General features: G+C 43.2%; 1 protein-coding gene across 1 annotated transcript in view; it reads left to right on the forward strand.

The window, feature by feature from the left end:
• LOC135510201 (endothelin receptor type B-like) overlaps positions 1 to 460 on the forward strand; it is a 12,468-nt gene extending 12,008 nt beyond the window's left edge. The window contains 1 exon segment of the mRNA XM_064930997.1: positions 1 to 460. This exon segment is cut by the window's left edge and continues 705 nt beyond it. The gene's annotated coding sequence lies outside the window, so the exon portion shown is untranslated.
• The last annotated feature ends 8,028 nt before the right edge of the window (positions 461 to 8,488 follow it).

Genomic DNA, 8,488 nt, shown 5'->3' on the forward strand with positions numbered 1-8,488 from the left:
TGTTGCTAATTTAATTCAAATAAATAACTGAAATATTCCATTTACAAAAGTATTCAGACCCTTTACTCAGGGCGTTGGAAGCGATTACAGAATCGAGTCTTCTTGGGTATAATGGTACAAGCTTGTCACACCTGTATTTGGGGAGTTTCTCCCATTCTTCTCTGCAGATCCTCTCAAGCTCTGTGAGGATGGATGGGGAGCGTCGCTGCACAGCTATTTCAGGGCTCTACAGAGATGTTTGATCGAGTTCAAGGACATTCAGAGACTTGTCCCGAAGCCACTCCTGCACTGTCTTGGCTGTGTGCTTAGGGTCGTGGTCCTGTTGGAAGGTGAACCTTCGCCCCAGTCTGAGGTCCTGAGTGCTCAGGAGCAGGTTTTCATTAAGGATCTCTCTGTACTTTGCTCTGTTCATCTTTCCCTCAATCCTGACTAGTCTCCCAGTCCCTGCCGCTGAAAAACATCCCCACAGCCCCACAGCATAGGGATGGTGCCTGGTTTCCTCCAGGCATGATGCTGCCACCGCCATGCTTCACCGTAGGGATGGTGCCTGGTTTCCTCCAGACATGATGCTGCCACCGCCATGCTTCACCGTAGGGATGGTGCCTGGTTTCGTCCAGACGTGACACTTGGAATTCAGACCAAATCTTGTTTCTCATGAGTCCTTTAGGTTCATTTTGGAAAGAGCGCTGTCATGTGCCTTTTCCTGAGTAGTGTCGTCCGTCTAGCCCCTCTACCATAGAGGCCTGATTGGTGGAGCGCTGCATAGATGGTTGTCCTTCTGGAAGGTTCTCCCATCTCCACAGAGGAACTCTGGAGCTCTGTCAGAGTGACCACCTGGTCATTGGTCACCCCCTAACCAAGGCCCTTCTCCCCTGATTGCTCAGTTTGGCCGGGCGGCCAGCTCTAGGAAGAGTCTTGGTGGTTCCAAACTTCTTCCATTTAAGAATGATGGAGGCCATTGTGTTCTTGGTGAACTTCAATGCTGCAGAAATGTTTTGGTACCCTTCCCCAGATCTGTATCTCAACACAATCCTGTCTCTGAGCTCTACAGACAATTCCTTTGACCTCATGGCTTGGTTTTTGCTCTGACATGCACTGTTAACTGTGGGACTTTATATAGACAGGTGTGTGCCTTTTCCAAATCATGTCCAATCATTTGAATTTACCACAGGTGGACTCCAATCAAGTTGTAGAAACATCTCAAGGATGAGCAATGGAAACAGGATCCACCTGAGCTCAATTTCGAATCTCATAGCAAAGAGTCTGAATATTTACTACAAAAGGGTCTGAATATTTATGTAAATAAGGTTTATAATATTTATGATAATGATAATAATATTTATGTACATTTGCAAACATTTCTAAAAACCTGCTTTTGCTTTGTTATTATGGGGTATTGTGTGTAAAAATTATTTAAGCTATTTTAGAATAAGGTTGTAACGTAACAAAATGTGGAAAAAGTCAAGGGGTCTTCAGAATGCTCTATATATACACCATGCAGTATTTTGGGGACTATATATACACCATGCAGTATTTTGGGGACTATATATACACCATGCAGTATTTTGGGGACTATATATACACCATGCAGTATTTTGGGGACTATATATACACCATGCAGTATTTTGGGGACTATATACACCATGCAGTATTTTGGGGACTATATATACACCATGCAGTATTTTGGGGACTCTATATACACCATGCAGTATTTTGGGGACTATATACACCATGCAGTATTTTGGGGACTATATATACACCATGCAGTATTTTGGGGACTATATATACACCATGCAGTATTTTGGGGACTATATATACACCATGCAGTATTTTGGGGACTATATATACACCATGCAGTATTTTGGGGACTATATATACACCATGCAGTATTTTGGGGACTATATATACACCATGCAGTATTTTGGGGACTATATATACACCATGCAGTATTTTGGGGACTATATATACACCATGCAGTATTTTGGGGACTATATATACACCATGTGGTATTTTTCCAAACAATTTAACACTGTTTGAACTCTATAACAGTATTGTAGGGGAGATCAATGAGGTTAGAGGTTATTTTGGAGATGGCTGGACACCATGCATATTTTGGAAGACTATATATACACCATGTGTGTGTGTGTTGTGTGTGTGTGTGTACACCATGTGTGTGTTGTGTGTGTGTGTGTGTGTGTGTGTGTGTGTGTGTGTGTGTGTGAGTATTTTGTGGGTATGTATACACCATGTGTATTTTGGGGACTATGTATACACCATGTGGTATTTTGGGGACTATATACACCATGTGTGTGTTTGTGTGTGACTATATATACACCAAGTATGCTGGGCACAGTGTAACCTTAATGATGACTGTGCATAAATGGAGAGTTTGGGGACCCTGTACCATGAGGGATGGGGAAGGAACACCATGCAGTAGAGGGTGACTGGGTGAGAGGGTCAGAGGGTGATTTTTGAGAGAGAGATAGAAAGACAGACAGATAGACAGACAGACAGACCGGGAGGGAGGGAGGGAGGGAGGTTACCATGGAGGGATCAATGTTTGAAGGCTTGGTCCCCCCCCCCCTAGTCCGGACTCCCATAGTAGACACCCTGAGCAGGGTTGGGCCAGAAACACACACCACTATATCCATGGTTGTATATACATTTTCAAAGTATTTAAGGGAGTGTACTATACAGTAACTATTGTGTTATAAACTTTTGTTTTTATATTTAAGAATTGAGAAATATGTATCTTTTGTTGTTGGTGGTGTGACTTTCTATCGTGAGAAAAATAAAGATATATTTTCTAACTTTCAAGAAGAGTTAGAGTGCTCTACTCAATGTGTTGGTGGTGTCTTTCTATCATGAGAAAAATAAAGATATATTTTCTAACTTTCAAGAATAGTTACGGTACTCTACTCAATGTGTTGTGCCACAGAGGAGATATAAAGGTCTCTATTAGAAGAGTTGGTACTCTACTCAATGTGTTGATGGTGTCTTTCTATCTTGCCACAGAGAAGAGATATAAAGGTCTCTATTAGAAGAGTTACACTACGCTACTCAATGTGTTGTGCCACAGAGAGGAGATATATTTAAGGGAGTGTACTATACAGTAACTATTGTGTTATCAACTTTTGTTTTTATATTTAAGAATTGAGAAATATGTATCTTTTGTTGTTGGTGGTGTCTTTCTATCGTGAGAAAAATAAAGATATATTTTCTAACTTTCAAGAAGAGTTACGGTACTCTACTCAATGTGTTGTGCCACAGAGGAGATATAAAGGTCTCTATTAGAAGAGTTACGGTACTCTACTCAATGTGTTGTGCCACAGAGGAGATATAAAGGTCTCTATTAGAAGAGTTACGGTACGCTACTCAATGTGATGTGCCACTGAGAGGAGATATAAAGGTCTCTATTAGAAGAGTTACGGCACTCTACTCAATGTGCCACTGAGAGTAGATATAAGGTCTCTATTAGAAGAGTTACAGTACTCTACTCAATGTGTGATGGTGTCTTTCTATCTTGCCACAGAGAGGAGATATAAATGTCTCTATTAGAAGAGTTACAGTACTCTACTCAATGTGATGTGCCACTGACAGGAGATACAAAGGTCTCTATTAGAAGAGTTACGGTACTCTACTCAATGTGATGTGCCACTGAGAGGAGATATAAAGGTCTCTATTAGAAGAGTTACGGTACTCTACTCAATGTGATGTGCCACTGAGAGGAGATATAAAGGTCTCTATTAGAAGAGTTACAGTACTCTACTCAATGTGTTGTGCCACAGAGGAGATATAAAGGTCTCTATTAGAAGAGTTACAGTACTCTACTTAATGTGATGATGGTGTCTTTCTATCTTGCCACAGAGGAGATATAAAGGTCTCTATTAGAAGAGTTACGGTACTCTACTCAATGTGTCTATATTTATCTCAATGTGTTTTTCCATCCCACTTTCCACTACTCCAGGGGAAAATCCCAATGATCAGAACAGATGTTAAAAAGTGTAATCTCTCCCTCCCTTGCTCTCTCTCGTAATGACTCTCTCCCCATCTTTCTCTCTTTTGCTCTCTCTCCCTGCATACTTTACTACAGTGTCCTCTGTAGAGCGATAACAGAGCACCAACCCAGAGAACCAAGATGGAGTAAATCTCTTTACAAGTTGTTGATAGACGTAGTCAGTGTCCCTATCCACACCACTCTCTCTGTCTCTCTCTCTCTCTCTCTCTCTCTCTCTCTCTGTCTCTCTCTCTCTCTCTCTCTCTCTCTCTCTCTCTGTCTCTATACAAGTCACCGTATAGCACTATAGACTGCACCATACATCACTATAGACTGGTCACCATACATCACTATAGACTGGTCATCATATATCACTATAGACTGGTCACCATACATCACTATAGACTGGTCAACATACATCACTATGGACTGGTCACCATATATCACTATAGACTGGTCATCATATATCACTATAGACTGGTCACCATATATCACTATGGACTGGTCACCATATATCACTATGGACTGGTCACCATACATCACTATGGACTGGTCACCATATATCACTATGGACTGGTCACCATATATCACTATGGACTGGTCACCATATATAACTATAGACTGGTCACCATACATCACTATGGACTGGTCACCATACATCACTATAGACTGGTCATCATATATCACTATGGACTGGTCATCATATATCACTATAGACTGGTCACCATACATCACTATAGACTGGTCAACATACATCACTATGGACTGGTCACCATATATCACTATAGACTGGTCATCATATATCACTATAGACTGGTCACCATATATCACTATGGACTGGTCACCATATATCACTATGGACTGGTCACCATACATCACTATGGACTGGTCACCATATATCACTATGGACTGGTCACCATATATCACTATGGACTGGTCACCATATATCACTATAGACTGGTCACCATACATCACTATGGACTGGTCACCATACATCACTATAGACTGGTCACCATATATCACTATGGACTGGTCACCATATATCACTATAGACTGGTCACCATATATCACTATAGACTGGTCACCATATATCACTATGGACTGGTCAACATACATCACTATAGACTGGTCACCATACATCACTATAGACTGGTCACCATACATCACTATGGACTGGTCACCATACATCACTATAGACTGGTCACCATATATCACTATGGACTGGTCACCATATATCACTATAGACTGGTCTACAAGTCACCATACACCACTATAGACTGGTCACCATATATCACTATGGACTGGTCACCATATATCACTATGGACTGGTCACCATACATCACTATAGACTGGTCACCATATATCACTATGGACTGGTCAACATACATCACTATAGACTGGTCACCATACATCACTATAGACTGGTCATCATATATCACTATGGACTGGTCACCATACATCACTATAGACTGGTCATCATATATCACTATAGACTGGTCATATATCACTATAGACTGGTCATCATATATCACTATGGACTGGTCACCATACATCACTATAGACTGGTCATCATATATCACTATGGACTGGTCACCATACATCACTATAGACTGGTCATCATATATCACTATAGACTGGTCACCATACATCACTATAGACTGTCATCATATATCACTATGGACTGGTCACCATACATCACTATAGACTGGTCATCATACATCACTATGGACTGGTCACCATACATCACTATAGACTGGTCACCATATATCACTATGGACTGGTCACCATATATCACTATAGACTGGTCTACAAGTCACCATACACCACTATAGACTGGTCACCATATATCACTATGGACTGGTCACCATATATCACTATGGACTGGTCACCATACATCACTATAGACTGGTCACCATACATCACTATGGACTGGTCACCATATATCACTATGGACTGGTCACCATATATCACTATGGACTGGTCACCATATATCACTATGGACTGGTCACCATATATCACTATGGACTGGTCACCATATATCTCACTATGGACTGGTCACCATATATCACTATGGACTGGTCACCATACATCACTATAGACTGGTCACCATATATCACTATGGACTGGTCACCATACATCACTATGGACTGGTCACCATATATCACTATGGACTGGTCACCATATATCACTATGGACTGGTCACCATATATCACTATAGACTGGTCACCATCACTATAGACTGGTCATCATATACTATGGACTGGTCACCATATATCACTATGGACTGGTCACCATACATCACTATGGACTGGTCACCATATATCACTATGGACTGGTCACCATACATCACTATGGACTGGTCACCATATATCACTATGGACTGGTCACCATACATCACTATGGACTGGTCACCATATATCACTATGGACTGGTCACCATACATCACTGTAGACAGTCACCATATATCACTATGGACTGGTCACCATACATCACTATAGACTGGTCACCATACATCACCATGGACTGGTCACCATATATCACTATGGACTGGTCACCATATATCACTATGGACTGGTCACCATACATCACTATGGACTGGTCACCATATATCACTATAGACTGGTCACCATATATCACTATGGACTGGTCACCATATATCACTATGGACTGGTCACCATACATCACTGTAGACAGTCACCATATATCACTATGGACTGGTCACCATACATCACTATAGACTGGTCACCATACATCACCATGGACTGGTCACCATATATCACTATGGACTGGTCACCATATATCACTATGGACTGGTCACCATACATCACTATAGACTGGTCAACATACATCACTATGGACTGGTCACCATATATCACTATGGACTGGTCACCATATATCACTATAGACTGGTCACCATACATCACTATAGACTGGTCACCATATATCACTATGGACTGGTCTACATTAAAACTATATCTACATTTTAGTCGTTTAGCAGACGCTCTAATCCAGAGCAACTCGGGTTAAGTGCCTTGGTCAAGTGCACATCAACAGCCTTTTCACCTAGTTGGCTCGGGATTCGAACCAGCGACCTTTCTTGTTACCGGCCCAATGCTCTTAACCACTACGCTAGCTGCCGCCCATTATGACTACATTTATTACAATAGACTCAGATACAGGAGGTCGTTATATCTACTTATATTACAATAGACTGAAATACAGGTAGTCGTTATATCTACTTATATTACAATAGACTCAAATACAGGTAGTCGTTATATCTGGCCTGATTACAGCTTTGACTGTTAAATTGGCCTGAAAATCTACGGGAAGACTTGAAAATGGTTGTCTAGCAAATGATCAACAACTAACTTGACAAATAACTTGAAACTATTCTAAAATACTACTTAGAATGTTAGAACGCATAGAAAAAGTGTGATTTATCAAACAATCCTGAGAGTCATATGCACACCGGTAGGAACCCTGACCTCTTCCGTGTCTACTGGACACTGACCTAGTCCCTGTCTACAGTACCCTGCCCCCTGACCTCTTCCCTGTCTATTGTACCCTGACCTCTTCCCTGTCTACTGGACACTGACCTAGTCCCTGTCTACAGTACCCTGCCCCCTGACCTCTTCCGTGTCTACTGGACACTGACCTCGTCCCTGTCTACAGTACCCTGCCCCCTGACCTCTTCCCTGTCTATTGTACCCTGCCCCCTGACCTCTTCCCTGTCTATTGTACCCTGCCCCCTGACCTCTTCCCCTATTGTACCCTGCCCCCTGACCTCTTCCCTATCTGGTACCCTGCCCCCTGACCTCTTCCCTGTCTATTGTCCCTGCCCCCTGACCTCTTCCCTGTCTACTGGACCCTGACCTGACCTCTTCCTGTCTACTGGACCCTGACCTCTTCCCTGTCTACCCTGCCCCCTGACCTCTTCCCTGTCTATTGTACCCTGCCCCCTGACCTCTTCCCTGTCTACTGGACCCTGTCTACCCCTGCCCCCTGACCTCTTCCCTGTCTATTACTACCCTGCCCCTGACCTCTTCCCTGTCTACTGGACCCTGCCCCCTGACCTCTTCCCTGTCTACTGGACCCTGACCTCTTCCCTGTCTACTGTACCCTGCCCCCTGACCTCTTCCCTGTCTATTGTACCCTGCCCCCTGACCTCTTCCCTGTCTACTGGACCCTGACCTCTTCCCTGTCTACTGTACCCTGCCCCCTGACCTCTTCCCTGTCTATTGTACCCTGTCTACCCTGCCCCCTGACCTCTTCCCTGTCTACTGGACCCTGACCTCTTCCCTGTCTACTGTACCCTGCCCCCTGACCTCTTCCCTGTCTACTGTACCCTGCCCCCTGACCTCTTCCCTGTCTACTGTACTGCCCCCTGACCTCTTCCCTGTCTACTGTACCCCTGCCCCTGACCTCTTCCCTGTCTCTTCCTGCCCTCTTCCCCTGTACCTCTTCTCTTCCCTGTCTACTGTACCCTGCCCT

Source organism: Oncorhynchus masou, chromosome 23, assembly GCF_036934945.1.
Source record: "Oncorhynchus masou masou isolate Uvic2021 chromosome 23, UVic_Omas_1.1, whole genome shotgun sequence".
Lineage (NCBI taxonomy): Eukaryota > Metazoa > Chordata > Actinopteri > Salmoniformes > Salmonidae > Oncorhynchus > Oncorhynchus masou.